General features: G+C 38.0%; 1 protein-coding gene across 2 annotated transcripts in view; it reads right to left on the reverse strand.

Annotated features, from left to right (window-relative positions):
* MGAT4C (MGAT4 family member C) overlaps positions 1–22,112 on the reverse strand; it is a 740,042-nt gene that overhangs the window by 548,166 nt on the left and 169,764 nt on the right. The window contains exon 1 of one of the 2 annotated variants that reach the window (XM_070407599.1): positions 20,212–20,227. The exons of the other annotated variant lie outside the window; for it this stretch is intronic. The gene's annotated coding sequence lies outside the window, so the exon portion shown is untranslated. Of the gene's footprint in view, positions 1–20,211; positions 20,228–22,112 lie in introns of those variants that run through there. 2 annotated transcript variants of the gene reach the window in all.

Genomic DNA, 22,112 nt, shown 5'->3' on the forward strand with positions numbered 1-22,112 from the left:
GTTTACAACATATAGAGCAATAAAAAAGATGGAAACAATGGTAAAAAGTTTGGGTAGGTAGATATATAAAGGAAACAAGATTTGTGTATTATATCTGAAGTAGTAAATTTTACTCCAAGGTGACTGTGCTAAGACAAATATCTTATACATACTAACATAACCATTAAAATACAAACATTTATTTCATAAGCTAATATTGAAAGAAAATAAAATTACCAAAAAATCCTGAATTAATAAAACATATATAATAGGAAAACAAACAAACAAACAAAAACAGATAAAAATATAAAACTAATAGGAAAGTAAATATAAATATCCATATAAATAATGACATTAAATTTAAATGGACTAATTGTCACAATTAAAAGGGAGAGTGTCCAATTGAATACAAAAGGAAGATCCATCTATATTTTGCCTTCAATAAATCTACTTTCAATATAAAGATACAGATAGTAAAAATAAAAAGGCTAAAAGGGTGAAAAATGAATTAAAAGAGAGCAGAATTGTTGTATGAATATAAACCAGACACTACAGCAGATAAAGCAATAAATTAAAATTGTTACATAGCACAATTCTTATCCTGAAAAGAGACTTTATTCTATATAGGGATACAAGAATTGATTAAAAATCAATTGACTAAGTATAAAGGAGTCAAAATAGAAAAAAAATTCAATGTGTGCGTGTGTCATAAATAACAGCATTCTCATCTTGAATTGTTCATTAAATTTAAAATAAACAGAAAAATCTTATTATAAAGCACTTTGCTTGATAAGAAGTAAAGAACTTTTCACTGTCTCCAAAGCAAACAATTTTAATATGTCTAAATTTTATCACACAACTGATTGTGGTGTGATTGTGGTCATTTTTTATCTACCAAAGAGAAAACTATTCTGTAAGGCCCTGTAGATCAGAGCCAACATGGATCTGGAATAATCCAGGCCAGAGTTCCAATTCCTGTTATAGGAAGCACTTGTATTAACTCAGCCTTTCTGATATTTGCCACTATTATTGTTAGGATTATAGTTAGTAACTAATTAGCAAAGCATTTGTGAAATAGTACTAAATGAATAGTAAACAGTTTTATGTCATAAAACAGAAAATTATGTGAGAGATATAACTATGGGGATTTAGTGTCTGTGGTCCAGTACTTACACACAAAAAGAGTTTTATTACTATACTAGAGGCCTGTTGCATGAAAAGATTCCTGCAATAGGCCTGGGTCCCGGGTGCTGGAGGAAAACCGGTGCTGCTCAGGCGAGAGCTGCCTTCACAGCCCTTGATGCTCTGGCCTGAGCCACCTTCAGTCTTCACTCCGCTGCTTGGCACCTACGTATGCAAATTAACCATCATCTTTGTTGGCAGTTAATTTGCATATCTCCCTGATTAGCCAATGGGAGGTGTAACGAAGGTATGGTCAATTTCAACCTTTGTCTATTATTAGATAGGAGGATTGCATACTGAAAACTTGTTTTCTTATTTTATATATATACTATGGGCCCAGTGCACAAATTCGTGCACCTTGAAAGGAACTGTGGGCCGCGAGGCTGCAATCGGCAGAGAGGCAGGTCTCAGTCCATCCTCTGCACCCCAGCCCGACCCCTCCTGCTGCGGCCTCTGATCTCCTGTGCTGGCAGCCCCACTTCCGCCACCAACACTCCCATGTGCTGATGGTGCTGGCCCCAATCGCTTCACACTGTCAGCGGGTGCAAGCGGGGCCGGTTCCGTCAGCAGGTGTGAGCACCAGCTGCTGCCCCAATTGCCCCTCAGGAGCAGGGGGAGGAGGAGAACCCCTCAGGGGCAATTAGTGCTGGCAGCTGCCATTTGCACCCGCTGACGGTGCTGAGTGATCGGGACTTGTGTTGGGCATTGGTAGTGGGTGTGAGCGGCGTCTCCAGTGCCAGCTGCAGTTGCTAGTGGGGCCGGCAATGGGTACGAATGGCAGCTCTGGCTCTGGCAGTGGGTACAAATGGAGCCATCACTGGCAGCGGGTCCGAGCAGTGGCTGCTGGCCCCGATTGCCCCTCAGGAGCAGGGGGAGGTGGAGAAGCCCTGAGAGGTGATCCAGGCTAGCAGCCGCCACTTGGTGGTCAGTGCATGTCATAGAAACTGGTTGTTTGGTTGTTCCACCGTTCAGTCTATTTGCATACTAGGGATTTCTATATATAGATAGCCAATATTCATTAATAACCTAGAAGAAGTAGGGCACTAAACATCATGTTTTATGAAGGTAATTATTTTATATTTTATCATGCATGATTATAATAGAAGGTAAAAAATAGCTTTGAAAAACAATCCATGATTGCAGGTTTTTAGCTAAAAGGTCTAGAGACATAAAGAAATTTTAGTGATGAACCAAATAATTACTTCTCTTCTCACCCATGTTATTATTTTAAAATCTTCTTATGGATGACCATAAAAATATTCTAACTCTAATATTAGTTAATTAGGCTGTATTTATTCTGTGTCTAGTCATTTTAACTAACATAGATGATTTAAAAATTAACCACAGAACTGCCTTTTCTTTTTAGATTTGTATGAATGCTTAATGTTATTCTCTCAACATCTCCTCAATCTCAAAGTTGGTGGTAAATTTTTGAATATGTAGCAAGATACTATAACAACAATGCTTTTAAATACTCAGTATTAAGAAAAATATACAATTTAATTTGACTTTCCCCCTTTAGGATTCAATAAAAATTTCAGTAATATAAATTGTAATTAGATGCAGAAAATTAGTGCAAATCTCTGTCAATATTTTAGCTTTGTGACTAAAGAATAATATTTTGGTTTAGTTGTATTAAAAAAAGTTTTGAGTGTCTTTAAACCTTAATTAATCTGATTTCATTCCTATGGTGTTCATCTTAATATGTTAGCCTTACCTAAAACCTAATGAGTAGATTAGATTTTAAAATTAAATATGATTGTGTTATTTACCATTATAGGAGGAGTTTATGTTAGAAAATCAGCGTTGAAATAAAATTCTTAAATCACTAATTGTTCCCCTCCATAATTCCATTTGTGATAATGTGTGGATTTCTTTACTTTATCCAATGTGTTTCTTACTGTATTAATGGGCAACAGGCAAAACATAAATTATCTTCCCAGAGGTTCTTAACTCATTGAATTAGGGAATGGGGTGCAGGTGAGGGGCAGGAGAAGGAAATCAGTGTCTGGTTAATCTAATTGCAAGAATATGTGTGTATATAAAAATTAAGAAAACATTCTAACCAGGATTCTTAAGAAAATAATTCATAGTTACTTAGAGGTCAAAATAGATTATGAGCCTAACAGTAGTCTAGTTATATAACAGTACATTTTCTATTTTTATGTATGTGAAGTTAAGATAATAGACAGCCATTCTTACCTCATTTTTTACTAGATGTTACCTGTGTTCAAATCCTAGTTCCATCATTTATTAGCTGTGTAAAATTCATGAAATTATTTCATAAATCTATATACTTCAGTATTTAGTTGTGAAATAAAAATAATAGTGATACATTCATGGATTGTTTCAGAGTGTACCAATGATCTATTGCTTTATAACATATTACCACAAATTTAGTATATTAAATCAGTATCTGCTTATTATCTTATAGTTTCTGTGAGTTAGCAGTCTGCACATCAGACTTCTCTCTATTTAGGATCTCCTAAAGTTGCAACCAAAATTTAGGCCAGAATGTATTTCTTTCTGGAGTTTGATATCCTTTTCAAAGCTCATGTAATGTTAGCTGAATCCAGAGTCTGTTTGTGAGACCGAGATCCTTTTTTCTTGCTGTCATCCTACTGAAGGCCTCTGGCAATTCCTTGCAAAAAAAAAAAAAAAAAACCAAAACAACAACAAAACAAAAACAAACAACAAAAACCCTCTTACACGTTCTCTCATAGGCTCTCTGATAATATGACAACTCACTCCTTCAAAGCCAGTTGGAGACTCTCTTATTACTGTCTGCTAAAACGCAATCTCATCCAGGCTAAAATAATCACAGGAGTAACTATCCTTTGCAATTTCTACCAGCTAGCAGCAAGTCAAAGGTGCTGCCCACTTAAAGGGAAGGAGACTTGGTGGGGGTGGGGGGTCACCTTAGGATGTGTCTAATACATGCGGATTAAATTAGCTAATAGAGATAAAAGATTTATAAATTCTGTCTGGCAAAAGCATACTCTTAGTTTCTACTGCTGCTGTTACCTAGTAACATTTTCTACTCTCTGGTATATGCCTCTGCTTTTTTAATTCAGTTGCTTCCACTGTACAGCTGCCTTAAAAGTTTTCTTATACTCTTTTCTCAAAGAGTCACTCTTTTTCTAGGCCACTGGTCACTGAGGCCTTCTTTATGCATATAAACTGTTTTCATATGGGCAGTGACTGATGAAAAGACACCCACTGGGAGATAAATTAAACACATGCCTTGAATAGGAGAAAAGGTACCGTGATTTATCTTTACAAACTGTGTAAAAGGAGGACACCATATAGCACAGTGGACAAAATGGTACACTCCCTGCTGGTGATGTCATTCTCTGATTTTTGCATCCCTTGAGAGTCATATGTTTATTTTACATGTTCATAAGGTAAAGAACCAGTTAGATCCTTTAACTGGTGGATTGGAAAGAGAGGGTTAAATCGTGTGGCCACTTCCAAAGTAAGGGCATAGGCTAATTGTAGACATGCATAGATTATAATGTATAATAGGAACATATCTTTCTCTGGGAATATTCACATCCAACACTGATCAGCACAGTTACTTGTCTGTACAAGGACTAGCACCATTTGGAGCAGATGTTTTAGGCTAGGTTGGCCTGTAGGTGACAGCCTCAATGGTTTCCCCTGAGATTCCTTCATAAGTCGGATTAAGTCTCCTAAACCACTCAAATCCAATACGTTAAGTACATCTCCTGGTCAGCAATTCCTAAAATCACCTTATCACATCATCATTTTTTTTTTTTGTAAACCATCCACAGTAATGATTATATCTCTGTTAATATCCGGAACTCTGTTTTTTATTACTATGTCAGTACCTACATGAAATATTCAATGGAGTAATTAGATTGGGCAAAACAGTATCAGGAAAATAAACTATATTTTTTCACACTCCTTTATAGAGTTTCATATCATTTGAATAATCTCTTCCTCACTTTTTTTGGAATAATGTGTATTGCTTTACAAGTAAATTGACTTGCTGATTTGTGCAAAATCTTTAATCATGAGTAACTTGGATATTTTTTTTCTGTATTTTGGAGAGCACTAAGAGTTATAATTTTAAGATACCAATATAAATCAGTTACTCTGTCAATATTATCAGAATATTCATTTCACATGCATTGTGTCTTATAACACTATACCTATAATCATAACTATCAGTATAATTCAACATCTAAGTAATTTGTTTGCATCAAGGATTGGTCATTTTTAAGGATATCTCCTCTCTAAAAATGTCCTCTTTTTGATGCCTATACTAGACATACACAATAGGATTATACGCAAGAGGCAAAGTATCAGTAATTACATATCAAAATATTTCTGGGGTCACAACCACTCATTGACTATAAAAGTAGAGTTCCGTACAGAAATGAGCTGCAAAGTAGCTTTCATTAATTACAGACCTTTGATTGCTCATGGGCATTAGCCTCTGATCTACAATCTGGATCATTCTTCCTAATTGTATATTTAGCATAAATATTTATTCAGGCTACTTAAACGAGGAAGCTGTAATGTAGGCTACACTTTTATATTTTCAATTGCTCTGAGTTTTATACGTTTTCCATAATTTTTTTTTAGGTTGGTATTCTAGGATTCCAGGTTAAACAATTCTGATTTCATTTCTTTTAAAGAAGGAAAATCTCTCTCCCTAATAACCAGGATTATTTTAATGTTTGAGTTCTAGTACAGGGGCCCCAAAACTTAATGTTATAATTAGTCCAAATTTATAAAGCTTCTACTTATCATACAAGCCTAGTCACCAATGCGATTCCTGAAATAAAAACTGCCAGAGCCTCTCTCTGCCTTATGTGATTTTTATTTCCTTTCCACTACCTATATTCAAATATCTATAATAATAAAAGTATAATATGTTAATTAGACCAGGCAGCTGAATGACCTTCCAGACATCCTTCTGGACGACCTTCCAGATGAAACCGGAGCTGCAAGGGCCAAGCCCCTTGCACGAATTTTTTGCATCCGGCCTCTAGTATTAGATATAACTTGATGAGATTCACCAATCCAGTTAAAATGATGCAGGATATTATTTCCTGTGATTATCTGTTCAGTGATTTTTCAATCTTAATAAATGTTCTTCTCATAAATCATAATATCTCAGAATTTTCCCAAAGTATTTCCATCACTAGCACTTGTTTCTTTTTTATTTTTAAAGTATGATTTTATTGATTTCAGAGAGAGGAAAGGGGAGGAAGAGAGAGATAGAAACATCAATGACAGAGAGAATCATTGATCAGCTGTCTCTTGCATGCCCTCCACTGGGGATTGAGCCCACAACCCAGTCATGTGTCCTGACCAGGAATCAAACTGTGACTTCCTGGTTCATGGGTCAACTCTCTACCACTGAGCAACACTGGCTGGACAGCACTTGTTCCTTTAGGAGCTGAGATATTTCATCCACATTGTCTATATAAACCTTGGACTGACAAGACTATAATATCTATACCAATATCATAGGACTTTAGATAATCTCTTCTTACTGTATTTAGTTCTGTGCGTTTTTCTTCTGACCAAATGAATAAAATGGTGTATTCCACTTGTTGATTATTATTCTCAGAGAACACAACAAACATAAGCAGACAGACAGCATATAGTTTGACCATGTAAGCAGACTTATCTTCTCTTTGTTCAACATTTTTGCTGTCACTTTTTAAAGATCATTTGATTAGTTTAATATATAAACCATTTACCTTTTGATTTGAACCTCACCAAAAAAATCAAATGCTAGGAATCTCTGCATGTACTAAGGCATGAAATACATCCCAGAAGGAGATGGAACTGTGCTTTTAAGGCATGTAGTAGCCTCTTGTTTTATGCCCCCAGCATCTTCCTAAAAATACCACTTCAATTTAATTAGAAAGCTTTGTTGATCAGTGCCTTCCTCATGGGAAAGCTTTCATGATAACACCAAGAACATCAGCTCATATCCCTGAAAGTGATGTCAGCACACCTGGAATCACTGTTATGAACTGAATGTTGTATTCCCTCCAAATTCATCTGTTAAAACACTACCTCCCAATATGATGGTATTTAGAGATGGGGCCTTCAGGAGAGAATTAGAACTAGAGGTCATGAAGGTGGGGTGCCTGTTTAAGAATAGACACCAGAGAACTTGCTCTTTCCTCCACCACTGAGGAAAAACCATATGATCACACAGAGAAGGCAGCCACCTGCAAACCAGGAAGAGAGCACAAACCAGGGACCAAATTGGCCAGCATCTTCACCTTGGACTTCCCAGTCTCCGGAATTGTGATAAATAACTTTCTGATTTCTAAGCTATCCAGTCTATGTTATTTCTGTTACAGCAACCTCAGATAACTAATGGAGAGCCTACACATATGTTTGAATTTTCAAAATTCAAATAGACTTAACAAACATTAGTTTTCCTTGTTTTTTTTTTAAATAAAATGAAATTACTAGTTAATGTTTCTAGCAACTCTAATATAAGTAATTTCTCTTGTTTTCTTTTATTTAAGCCAGCGGTTCTCAACCTGTGGGTCGCGACCCCTTTGAGGGTCAAACGACCCTTTCACAGGGGTCGCCTAAGACCATTGGAAAACACATATATAATTATATATTGTTTTTGTGATTAATCACTATGCTTTAATTATGTTCAATTTGTTACAATGAAAATACATCCTGCATATCAGATATTTACATTATGATTCCTAACAGTAGCAAAATTACAGTCATGAAATAGCAACAAAAATAATTTTATGGTTGGGGGTCACCACAACATGAGGAACTGTATTAAAGGGTCGTGGCATTAGGAAGGTTGAGAAGCACTGATTTAAGCCCTTGACTCTTTATATTATTAAAAACCAACTCTACTCAGTCTTGTGAGATACACCAGATTTAATACTATTTTTTGTGAGTTTATGAGTTACATCATCAGTGTAGTAGAGGAAGGTTCATGATACTATAATTATTACAGTAAGTATCTTTGAAGCAACATCATGAAAAAATATTGTATATCTAAGCATGTAAAGGTGAAATGGCCTTCATTTTCCTTCTGCAATACAACAGGAATAAAAAGACTTTTAGTTTGCCTTTGTTTTCCAGATCAATGATACCCTAATATTAGTGTCCTCCTTAATTTCCTGGGTCATATTGGCACTGTCTCCTCATTTATATAATCCTCAAAGGAATATGGGAAAGTGATTTGTTCCGAGGTGATTTTGTCCTGAGAGGACATCCAGAAATGTCTGAAGACACCTTTGGTTATCACAGCTGCGGTATGTGCTGGAGGGGTGTTCCTGGTGTTCAGTGGTTAGAGGCCCAAGATATTTATGGCATACAGTGCCCAGGATAGCCTCCGCAACAGACAAGTAGTCCATGTGCAGCATCAAACTGCCGAGGCTGAGAACCCAGATTCATACTCTTTATGGATAAGTCCAAGATGAGTGTTGCCCCAAAAACACATTAAACAAACCAAAAAAAAAAACAACAACAAACAAACAAAAAACAACATAAAAATGATGCTAATTAAAACACTGGTTTCAATAAACTCTTCCATTACAGCATGAATTTCTATCATTTCCATGATCCCTGAACTATTTATATCTTGCACAGTAGTTTTAGTACAACTAAAATTTCCCACTGAGAGTTACCAATGACGATATAAAATCCAGAAGTTGTTCCTCGAGACACTTTTTTTTTAGAAATTCAAATATCTCCTCTTGGCAGGGTGAGAGTGCCAGTCAGGGTTCACATGTATGGTATGTCTTACTTCACCAAGAAACAGAGGTGGACGTCTCCATTGCAAAATATTATCTCTATAATCACTCAGATCCACCACAGGGCTTTTAGTTTGATCGTGGTACTATTGTGTTAATTCTCTATTGCTGCTATAATCGATTGCCACAAGTTCTGCAGTGTAAAGCAGCATACATGTATTATCTCACAGTGTGTGGACTCGTCTGGATCTCACCAGACTAAAATCATGGTGTTGTCAGGGCAGAATTTCTCCCTGAAAGTTCTGGGGAAGACTGGGCATGCTAGATAATCAGCTTATTGGTAGAATTTCACTTTATGCAGTCACAGGAATGAGTTTTATGTTTCTTGCTTGCCTTCAACCAAGGAATGCTCTTAGCTTTAGAGGCTTTCCATAGTCCTTGGCTCTAGTCTCATTACCTTCCTCTTAAAAGTAAACAGTTGCAGGTAAAACGTGTCTTAAACTTTGAATGTCTCAGACCTCTTCTGCCTGGTCTCTCCTCTGTTTTCTTCTTCTGCTACATTATATCTGACTTCTTTTGCTTTCTTCTGCTGCTTTTAAGGGCTCATGTGATTAGATGAGGCCCATTTAGGTAATCCAGGATGATCTCCCTATTTTAAAATAGGCTGATCAGTAACCTAAATGCCACTGCATAAATACCTTCGCATCACAATCTAGATTAGCGTTTAACTGAAAATCTAGGGGGTGTGAATCTCAGGGAACATCTTAAAAATTCTGTCTACCACAGCATCAATATAATTTGAATATTAAGTTTATTGTGTCCCCCAAAGAACCACATCACATATTCCTCCGATTCCCTGTTAAAGGTGTTCAAAGAGTACCTTTTTATTCCCCAAAGACAAGGAACAACAGTCTTAATCTTTCCTTTTATGCTTAACAGAATGCATTCACTTTGATCCTGCCAGTTTAAAGAAGAAAGAGCTTATTTGAATCATCTTCTTAAAAGGGTTTTCTCACTCTCATCTTCTTCTGGGTCTCATTTAGGGTCATCTTTAATTCTTGTAACTTAAGATAACACCTTATACATTTACTTGAGCGGGACTACTTAGGTTTCTGTGTTTCATCTCCTGTGTGCCTTAGCTCAGGGTTTACTTATATTTGTTTTCCAGGTTCTACAACATTAATTGCAAAAGTAAATATCTACAAATATGCAAATAAAAACTTGAATGAATCTATCAAAATGTTATGTCTTTTAAAATTTAATTAAATTTTGGTAGATATTATATTAGAGCCAGTTAGGATAGGTAAAGCACATTGATGAAGTGTTTGTGGGGTTACAGTAGTTTCTGAGTAGATGAGGCATGTGAGTAAGAGGCGCTAGAAGTAAAAAATTGATACCAATATGGGTGATTTATTTTAAGAGAGGCAAGTAGATACCAAACTTATTCTACCTTAAAATTTTATTTCAGACCATTCATTCATTTTATTGTGTTGTCAAGAGATGTTAATTGAACATCTACTTTGTGCAAAGCACCATTTTAGGAACTGGGGCTGCAAGCTAGTAGAACAAACATCCAACATATACTGAGTGCTCATAGGTACCCACTATTCTAAATGCTTTTTATATGTCAATAAAAGCAATACTCACACAATTCTATGAGTTATATAACAAATATTTTCCCATTTTACAGATGAGAAAATTAATGGAGAGTTAGTTATTTACATTAGGTAATAGCTCTATAAATGAGTCAGGATTAACACTCAAGAAATCTGACTATAGAAATAAACACGAACATGAAGAATATTAGACCCTAATACTAATGTACCTTTTCCTTGAACATATTGTGTTTTGTGAAACTGTGTTTTCCTCTAAGGCCTGAAGCCCATATTACACTTTATTTCTATTCTATAGCCATACCTCTGTTATAACACTCATCATGTGGGATTCAATTATAGATTTTCTTTTTCCAAATCTTCATGATAAATCCTTTGAGAGCCCGAAAAATCCCCCAATAATTGCTTTGGCCTTTTTGTCTCAGATTGTGTTCCAGTCTCTTTACCTTTTTTTCTGCTCTCTATTGCACAATATCATCCATTAAAATTATTTTGATTTACTCAGTGTACAATGATATTTGGATTTCTTATAAACATTTATCTGATATGAGAAATTTCAAAATAATTAATATACTTATTTTTTATTTATTTTATATTTTTAAAATATATATTTTATTGATTTTTTACAAAGAGGAAGGGAGAGGGGATAGAGAGTTAGAAACATCGATGAGAAAGAAACATGTGTCAGCTGTCTCTTGCACACCACCTGCTGGGGATGTGCCCACAACCAAGGTACATGCTCTTGGCCAGAAACAAACCTGGGACCTTTCAGCCCGCAGGCTGAGGCTTTATCGACTGAACCAAACCAGTTAGGACTAGACTTATTTTATTGTTTCTATGTATTAATGTACATTTGCCATTAAGTAATCCATCCTTCAGTTTAATACTGATGTTATTTATCACAAGACTTTCAAATGATTACCTAAAGCTAAAGAATGTATATGAATAACTCATAGACACAGACAACAGTGTAGTGATGGCTAGAAGGAAGGGGGACAGGAGCTGGGTATAGGTGGGCAAAGGGGTGGGGTCAGAGGGAGCCGATTGGGGCATCTGTAACAGTATCATCAATAAAAATAAAGTTTAAAAATTAAAAATAAAATGCAGATGAATTTGAAAATATCTATCAAGTATATTTTGTAGAAATGTTTTCTATTATTGTTTTGTACCCACTGTTGATGGATAAAAAAGCAAATATTTTGTGTGGATTATGACAATTTAGATAAAACAAAAAGTAAGAAAGTACAGTGAACCTATTAAAGATTTAGAAAAATCCAACTAGAGATAGACAGAACCATATAAATAATACATTAATTAGATTTGATGAAAAGAAATACTTAAAAAGTATCCACATTTTTGAATCTCAAAAATGATCCTTTCCTAGATATTTGTCTTCCAAAAATTCATATGTGGAAATATTAACATGATAATTTAGAACACTGGGCTCTTGGAAGGTTATTAGATCACAAGAGTGGAGCCCTCATGAATGAGATTAGTGCCATTATAAGAGATATCTCTTGTTCTCCCACTAACATGTGGGGGTCCAGGAGAAAAAAGATATCTGAAGACCAGGGAGCAGGCTCTCAAACAGCAGATTTTAAACTTCCCAGCCTCCAGAAATGTTAGACATATATGTTTGTTATTTAAACCATGCAGTCTATGGTATTTTTTAAATAGCAGACAAACTGACCAAGACTTTTATCTGAAATTATTTTATTATCATTTGTTATAAAGTTTGCTCATAATTTATGTTTGCAAATTATATCCTATACTAGAGGCCCAGTGCATGAAATTTGTGCAGTTGGTGGCGGGGGTTGTCCCTCAGCCTGGCCTGTGCCCTCTCACAGTTCGGGAGCCCTTGGGGGATGTCAGTTGGACATCCTTAGTGCTGCTGTGGAGGTGGGAGAGGCTCCCACCACCACTGCTGCACTTGCCAGCCATGAGTACAGCTTCTGGCTGAGTGGCGCTCCCCCTGTGGGAGCACACTGACTACCAGGGGACAGCTCCTGTGTTGAGTGTTTGCCCCCTGATGGTCAGTGCGCATCATAGCAACTGGTCATTCTGCCTTCAGGACGAAACTGGCTCTCTGACATCCCCAGAGAGGTTCTGATTGAGAGAGGGCACAAGCCAGGCCAAGGGACCACACCGGTGCACGATCGGGGTCAGGGAGGGACACAGGAGGTTGGCCAGCTGGGGAGGGATCACAGGAGAGCTCCAGGGCATGTCCAGCTTGTCTCACTCAGTCCCAATAGGCTGGACCCCAGCAGCAAGCTAACCTACTGGTCAGAGCATCTGCCCCCTGGTAGTCAGTGCATGTCATTGGGAGCGGTTGAGTGGCCTTAGCATATAATTAGCATATTATGCTTTTATTGGTTGAACGGCCTACTGGACAACTGGACACTTAGCATACTAGGCTTTTATTATGTAGGATAATAAAACCCTAATATGCAAATAGACAGAACGGCAGAACAACTGGTCACTATGATGTGTACTGACCACCAGGGGGCAGATGCTCAATGCAGGAGCTGCCCCCTGGTGATCAGTGTGCTCCTACAGGGGGAGCACCACTCAGCCAGAAACAAGGCTCATCGCTGGTGAGCACAGTGGTGGTGGCTGGAACCTCTCATGCCTCCACAGCAACTCTAAGGATGTCCCCAAGGGCTCCCGGACTGCGAGAGGGTGTAGGCCGGGCTGAGGGCACCACCCCCCTCCCCCCTCACCCGAGTGCACAAATCTCGTGCACTGGGCCTCTAGTGTTTATATAAAAGTTTTCAATATGTCTGGGGCAAATAAATTAAACAATATTTTATAATAGGTATCCAATAGCTGTTAATAATTAATAATATGTAATTTAGTTTTGACTGGAAACAATAGCTCAAAATTTCCTAATACTAAAATACAAAATTTAGTAACATTAAGATGATCAAAATTATTTGATCACTTTTGTGCTCTAACTGGCTTCTTGTGCTGTCTACTGGAATAAGTAGTGATAATCCTGTTGGATATACGATTCTTACATTCTATTTAATATATATAATATATAAATTAATGCATATTGTATACATATAGTCATAATTATTTCTTCAAATACATGTTATTTATGATTAAACCAATTTTATTTTTCCCTGCTCAATATTGTCTTATTTTAATTATTCAAAAATAGCCTTACTGATCACATGTATTTTAAATTTCAGTAAAACTAGTTTGAATAACCATCATTTACTATTTATTCTCAATTTAAACCCACTTACAGTGTAACTATGAAAATAGACATGAGTTATTTTGATAGAATAAAGATTAAGTAGAAACATGTCAAGCTTTTTCAAAGTAGAAGTTCCAAAATAGGTGAAGAGTATCGCAAACTTCCTATAATACTGTGTCAAGAATTCTAGATGAGGTACTAATCTCTGATAAGAATGCTTGAGGAGAGAGGAAAGCAGCCTCTCTTGATTTTGATTGCTTTCCTTCAGCTGACTGAAGAAACTGAATGAAGAAGTATTACAAAATTCTATAAGCAACCATGCTTAGCTGGGAATAGATTGCTATTATAAATCAGAAAAATAGGCAAGTAATCAGTAAATCAGTAGACAATGTTTGGTGAAAGTAAAGGAAAACATATAATGCTCACAAGAAAATGAAAATAATCTATAACTCAAAGATATCTCTGATTGGTAAGAAAGCTTAATATTTAGAAGAAATCATGAGGTTAAATAATCTGTAGAAAAAAAACTTGAAAGTGGTTCTATACATGGTCATGATTCTTTAGAAAAAATTTGAAGTTTTTAATTAAAAATAATTTTGATAAAATAATATGAGTTTAGTAAAAGATTCCATCAATAAGAACTTGTTTGGGTCAGAAAGAACATATACCTTATTATATAAACTACTTTAAAATACAAGAATGACATGGGAATGACAAAGAAAGAAAGTGTATAGTTCTGTCATTTTTGTGACTACAGAAGAGAGAAATAATTGATATGGAGATATGAGAAAGTAGTGCTGGGAACAAAGTTTGAAAGTATATACTCAATAATTTGAGATATGAATGAAAAGACATTTGTTCAACTTACTATCTGAAGAACAGCTGACATTTGTCTCTCATGCCATTTCTCTTGCTGGTATGCTTACGGCCATATAAATTACCAATCTATACTAATAAAGAGCTAATATGCTAATGGTCAGGACGCCATAATGCCTAACGACTGGACCATTAACATACTAGATCTTTATTAGCTCCTATCAGCAGTAGGCTGTCTGCAAGCACCGCAGGGCATTGCTCTGGAGACAGGGCAGAAGTGGGGAGGCACCTGGAGAAGGTGCGACCAGCCCAAGGTGACTCAAGGGACTGAGGGTGGGACTTGAAGCTGCCAGAGAAAGCCAAAGGGGTTGGGGGCTGGGCCAGGCATCCTGGAGTGCTGCGTGGACAGGTTTGGGTGTCAAGGCAGGGTGGGGCCACACGATTTCACGCACTGGGCTCCTAGTTATACATAAATCTACACTACCTCTTCAGTGTTGCCCATTGACAATGCTGCATGGAAAGCCATTCTAAAGGGAGAGGGTTAGAGAGCTGTGAACACATCAGGAAAATACCTAATTAACCGGAATTAAAATGTTTTTGGTTAGAAAATAACATAATAAAATACTATTCTCACTGATGATAAGTTAAGGGTCATAAGTCCTAGCATTTGCCAAACAAAAACAAAGAGGATTTTGCAAATTAAGCAGAAGGGGTTAGAAGTCATGGTTTTGGCTGAGTTTACAAAGAAAGGAGTATAGATTCATGGGAAGAGGGTGTGAATAAGAACTTCTTACATGCTAACAATTTCTATATTTTGAATTGGGTGGTGGTTACACAATCACTGAACTGACCAATTATGATTTCTGCATTCTTCTGTGTTGTACTTAATGTATTTTTTAAAATGCAGTCACTAGTCTGGCCGATGTAGCTCATTGGTTAGGGCATTGGCCTGAGCACCAGAGTGTTGAAGGTTTCATTTCCAGTCAAGGGCACATACCTGGGTTGCAGGTTGAATCCCTGGCCCCTGTCCTGTGGACGCAACCAGTTGATGTGAGAGAACACATCAATGATTCTCTCTCTCTCTCTCTCTCTCTCCCCTCTATCCATCTCCCCCCTTCCCTCCCCTCCAGTTTCTCTAAAAATTAATGAATAAATATACTCTGGTGAGGATTTAGAAAATGCAGTCACTAAATAATATATACACATGATCCTATATATACAAATACTTACAAACAAAACCATATCCATAAATTATTTATATATTACCTTTATTATATTGCCTTCATGTATTCATAGCTTATTAATGATTTCTACACATATAATATAGATGTTTATTGCTTATAAATACAAAAGAAATATCTATATGGATGAAACAATTGTTACTTTTGAGTATTGGCTTAGAATGGGGAATACAAAAAGGGAATCTCACTATTTACTCCTGAAATATTAAAATTGTATTGTATTGAGATCACTCATGTATTACTCATATAATTTTAAAATGTGAAAATATAAGCAACATTAAACACATTCCTTTTCTCATTAATGTTTTCGGAATTAAAAGGTTTAAATTATGTCAGTGTAACTTGCAAGACACCATTATTGAGGAAATGCTCTATGGTAAAAAATTCAGTCATCTGTTTCAAAGCAATTTCAAACAGTGGATAATATCAGCAGGCAACAACGTGAAATTTTGGTAATAATTACTATTCCTACCCCTATACCCTCTTAAATTTGGAAACTTTAAAATCTCAGCAAGTTTTTATGGTATTCATGGCAGTGGAATTACATGGAAGTATTCTCTCATAAATATGTTTTAATATTTTATGATTTTATGTCAAATCTATATGGCACATAGTTTCTACATTTCATTCTTCTTGATATCAGTGACCTTTTATACTTATTTTAAAAATTAAAATCTAGCCACATTTGAAATTCAAAACAGAATTTTTTGGTAGGGTTCTTATTAGTTTTTTCTACTTAAATAGGTAATGCCTATGCTTAACATGTTCCTTGGCACTATTCTACAATTAGCAAACATTTATTCCAAAAAAAGGATTCCTGATTTCCAATACAGTTAGTTATGTCCTGTCCATGAAACATAAGTGGGATAATAGGAGAAATTCCATCAAGGCCATTAAGATTACCACAAGTTGAGAAAATAAGTGACAGTGGGCAATAATCAACCAAAACCTCTAATCCAAACAGAAAGGACAGGAAAAATGGTAAATGAATATTTTAGACATCAGGAATAGTGGGCTTTCATATGAATAAATTATAATCTTGGTGTTCATATGTATTTCCTGAACCCCCCAAAATTCACCAAGTTTATTCAATAAATATTAATTGGCATGTATTATATTCCAGATACATAATAAAGAGTTACAGAAAGAAGGTGGGTAATGGTGTCTGCTTTTATTATATCGGGGGGGGGGTCCCTCAGCCCAGCCTGTGCCCTCTCGCAGTCTGGGACCCCTCGGGAGATAATGACCTGCTGGCTTAGGCCTGCTCTTGGGTGGCAGAGGGTAGGCCCAATCCCTAGGTGCAGCCCCTGGTCGGGCTCAGAGCAGGGCGGATTGGGAGGTTGCGATGCCACCCTCAGTCACGCTCAGGGTAGGGCTGATTGGGGGGTTGGGGCACCGCCCTCTATCACACTCAAGGCAGGGTCAATGGGGAGGTTGCGGCGCCACCCCCTGTGATGCACAGAGCAGGGCCAATCAGGGGGTTGGGGCGCTGCCCCCTGTCACTCACAGAGCAGAGTCCATCAGGGGGGTTGGGGCTCCATACCCTGTCACACACAGAGCAGGGCCCATCAGGGGGTTGGGGAGCTCCCCCCTGTCACGCACAGAGTAGGGCCAATAGGGGAGTTGGGACACCGCCCCCTGTCACACACAGAGCAGGGCGGATCAGGGGGTTGGGGCGCTGCACCCTGTCACACTCAGGGCAGGGCCAATGGGGAGGTTATGGCTCTACCCTGTCACACACAGAGCAAGGCCCGTGGAGGGGGGTTGGGGTGCCACCCTCTATCACCCACAGAGCAGGGCCCATCAGGGGGATGGGGCGCCACCGCTGTCACACTCGGGGCAGGGCCGATGGAGAGGTTATGGCTCTACCCTGTCACACAGAGCAGGGCCCATGGGGGCGGGGTGGGTTGGGGTGCCGCACCCTGTCAAGCACAGAGCCCCAGGGCAATCAGGGGATTGGGGAGCTCCCCCCTGTCACACACAGAGCCACAGGGCAATCAGGGGATTGGAGAGCTCCCCCCTATCAGGCACAGAGCAGGGCTGATCAGGGGGTTGGGGCACCTTTCCCTGTCACGAACAGAGCAGGGTGGATAGGGAGGTTGTGGCCCCACTCCCTGTCACACACAGAGCCGCAGGGCGATCAGGGGGTTTGAGCGCTGCCCCCTGTCATGCTGATCCTGGTGCCGGGAGGCATATTATCCTTTTACTATATAGAATAGAGGCCTGGTGCATGGGTGGGGGCCAGCTGGTTTGCCCTGAAGGGTGTCCTGGATCAGGGTGGGGGTCCCCACTGGTGTGCCTGGCCAGTCTGGGTGAGGGGCTGAGGGCTGTTTTCCGGCTGGCGAGTCACTAAAGCTTCCAACCGCTCCTTGTTTTCTTTTTTTATTCTGGGCCAGCTTTAGCTCTGAGGCCTCGCTGCTGAAAACATCAAAACAAAGTTTCGGTCCGCTGGCTTTCAGTCCCGCTGGTTTCTGGTGTTTTGTTTAGCTTCTTATTTGCAACACAGTATATAGTTGCTTAGACTTGCAGTTGAGAGGCCGGCAAGTGAGGCGGGGAACGTTGGAGTCCGCAGCAAGCAAGCCTCATGCTCGCTTCCAGCTGCCTGGCTGCCGGCTGCCATCTTGGCTGACAGTTAATTTGCATATCCTCACTGATTAGCCAATGAAAAGGGTAGCAGTCGTACGCTAATTACCATGTTTCTCTTTTATTAGTGTAGATGAGAATATGTCTGTGAAACCTATTTTATTTTATTTACTAGAGGCCTGGTGCACGGATTCATACAAGGTTGGGGTCCCTCAGCCTGGCCAGCGATCGGGGCCAATTGGGGCCATGGGAGGTGGGCCGGGGGGGCAAGACTGCAGGAGGTTGGTTGGCCAGGGGGAGTGCACTGACCACCCGGGAAGAGCTATTGTTGAGTGTCTGCCCCCTGGTGGTTAATGTGCATCATAGCAACCTGTCAGTTGGCTGATCATTTGGTCAACCGGTCGTTCAGTTGACTGGTTGTGATGGTCACTTAGGTTTTATATATATATATAAACACACACACTAGTGGCCCAGTGCATGAAATTCATGCATGGGGGGTGTCCCTCAGCCTGGCCTGCACCCTCTCCAATCTGGGACCCCTCAGGAAATGTCAGACTGCCGGTTTAGGCCCAATCCCCGTGGAATTGGGTCTAAACCGGCAGTCAGACATCTCTCTTGCAATCCAGGACCACTGGCTCCTAATTGCTCACCTACCTGCCTGCATGATTGCTATAACCACTTTGCCTGCCAGCCTGCTCACCCCCAACTGCCCCTCTCGCTGGCTTTCTCACCCCCAACTGCCCTCCCTGCTGGCCTGCTCGCCCCCAACTGCCCTCCCTTCCTGGCCTGATCACCCCCAATTGCCCTCCCCTCCTGGCCTGATTGCCCCTAATTGCCTCTGCCTCGGCCCTGCCACCATGGCTTTGTACAGAAGATGTCCAGAAGGTCTCCTGAAGGTCTCTCAGTCTAATTAGCATATTACCCTTTTATTAGTACAGATATAGATTTTTTATTGAATTTATTTGTATGGCATTGATTAATAAAATTATATAGGTTTCAGGTGTAAAATTCTATATTATATCATCTGTAAATTGTACTTTGTGTTCACCACTCCAAGTTAAGTCTTCTTCCATCACCATTTATTCCCCCTTTCCCTCTCTTACCTCCCCATCCCTTTTCCCTCTGGTAATCATCATACTGTTGTCTGTGTCCATGAGGGCTTTTTTGCTTAATCCATTCAATTTTTTCACCCAGCCTTCTCCCTTCTGAGAGCTATCATTCAGTTCTTTGTATATATCAGTTTGTTTCTACTTTGTTTGTTAGTTTACTTTATTCATTAGATTCCACATATCATTGAAACCATACGATACTTGTCTGTATCTTACTAGCTTATTTCACTTAGCATAATACTCTCCAGGTCCATCCATTGCAGCTACCAAGGGTAAGATTTCTTTATTTTTTATGGCTGAGTAGTATTCCATTGTGTACTTTTTTTATAACATGTCAGAAATCCAGAAAGTCTTATAATTCAATATGAGGACTGGTCGCTAGTCTGAGGTAGTATAAGTGGACTTCAAATACTCTAGAGAAAATAAATCTAAAATGTCAATAAAAGCATCTTATTTAATTTGGAGTCTAGCAAATGACACATTTTGGGCTGCTTTTGTCATTTTATACTCTGTTTTACAGTCTATAAATATTTTCTCTTTTTCATTTCTGTTATTATTCCAAAACCCACTGTTGTAGATTACAAAAATAATTATACATTTCTCCCATACCCTTATGTTCACTCTTCACCACATGACTTTACAACATCTGCAATAAAAGAAGAGGTGAAGTTTATATCTCTACTTCTCAAATTTGGACTTGACTATGTAAATTGGTTTGGCTGTGGGGATTTAGACATGAATAAAAGCTTTAAAAGCACTTACTCATTGAGGATTGTCCTCTCTTTTTGTTAAGAACCCTGGGCTATGATGTGATGAAGCATGAACTAATCTCATGAAATATGAGAGACCTGTGGAAAGAAAAGCCTAGCTGACCCAAGCATCTCAGCTATTCAATTGGAGACAAGTCCCTTGCTGACCCACCAGGTGACATAAATAAGCCCAGGTGAGAACAGCGAACTGTCAAGCCAACCAAAGAATCATGAAGAATAATAAAATTGTTCTTATTGCAAAGCACAAAATTTTAAAGTGTTTTTGTGTAGCAAAAACCAGTTGATATGAACACTCTGATTATGCATGTATCATCAACTAAGATATTTTTTTCCCCATTCAAATTAAGGCAGACCTAAACCAAATTCACTCAAGGAAGCAGGAAATTTTTTGCTTCACAAAATTCATAAATCCAGAGACAACTATTATTTGTTAATTTTAAATTTAAAAAGGTTTCAAATAATACCCATCAGTGAGACCTGAGTGTTCTCTCTTCTTAGTTCTTCATTCTGTCATATGTATTGAATTTTCATTAAGGTCTCCTAGAAAATTCTACTTGGGTCTAATTAACTATGGGATGCACTGTTTATCATCAGACTAGGGTCGTGGATTACAATCTTCAGCTGAGTTTCTGTCCACACTTAATACATTTGGTCATCCAGAATAATCAAATATAGTTTATTAAATCCAGGGTAAGTAAATTCTAGATGGCAATAACACCAGATATTCACTAATGAAAATTTAGCTAACTCTAATGAAGTTTTATCAGCATTGATAAAATATATGATGTCTGAGTTTGTGTCATTTTTTTCCTGCAGAAGTCTTTCTTAATCCACCATGGTAAGTTGGGTTCCCAAGTTATTTGTATAGTCCTGCAATATTCAACTGTTTTTTTTTTTTTTAATGAGCTTGGTTGATTTCTATTTTATTCTATTGAGAATAAGATCCACAAGGACAAAGGTCATATTTTTCTTGTTCACACTGTGAGTTCAGGATATAGCAGCTACGTTGGCAAATATATCTTTGTTATGAAAGTAAATTTAACTATTTCCAAATTTCAGATTCACAGCATGTGAACTTAACACAGGATGGCTCAAATTTAAGTTTATATTTTAGGGTTCTTCTCACAGATATTTTTATTATACTAGTATACAGAGATGTGGATTTAGTCTAAAATATAAAAGGTATATGTTATTGTGGGGAAAATATTGTTTCAATTTCAATACTGTGTTTTGATAGTCATTTGAATACTCAAGTCTCATATCAACTTCAATTGACAATGTTGGTATTTTTAACACTGTTGTTTCACACAATATTCTGACCAGAGAATGTGGCCATCATGATACTAATTCTTTGAAAATTGTGGACAATTTGTTCCCTGGGTATTAAAAAGGTATAGTCTCACCCTGGCTGGTGTGGCTCAGTTGGTTAGAACACCATTATGTGCACAGAAGGGTTGCAAGTTTGACTCCCAGTCAGGACACATACCTGGGTTGTGGGTTTGATCCTTGGTTGGGGCACATAAGGGAGGCAACCAATCAATGTTTCTCTCTCACATTGATGTTTTTCGCTCTCTACAATCAATAACAATGTATCCTCAGGTGAGGATTAAAAAAAAAAGATATAGTCTCCAACAGTCTTCTGTAATATTGTATATATTAGTTGTACTATGTGAACATTCCATATCTTTCTTAATATTTTTACCTATGTTAGTTTGCTATTATCAGCAGAAATTTAAGTCTTCTACTCTGAGAGTAGATTTATCAAATTCTCTTTATTTCTATCAGGTTTTACTTCTTTTAAAATAATGTCAGGTATGTATGACTTATAATTTCAAAATCGTTCAGATGAAAGTATATCTATATATATATTCTTTTTTTTAAATATATTTTATT

Source organism: Myotis yumanensis, unplaced genomic scaffold (genome assembly GCF_028538775.1).
Source record: "Myotis yumanensis isolate MYYU_CA2020_CCGP unplaced genomic scaffold, mMyoYum1.0.hap1 SCAF_3, whole genome shotgun sequence".
Lineage (NCBI taxonomy): Eukaryota > Metazoa > Chordata > Mammalia > Chiroptera > Vespertilionidae > Myotis > Myotis yumanensis.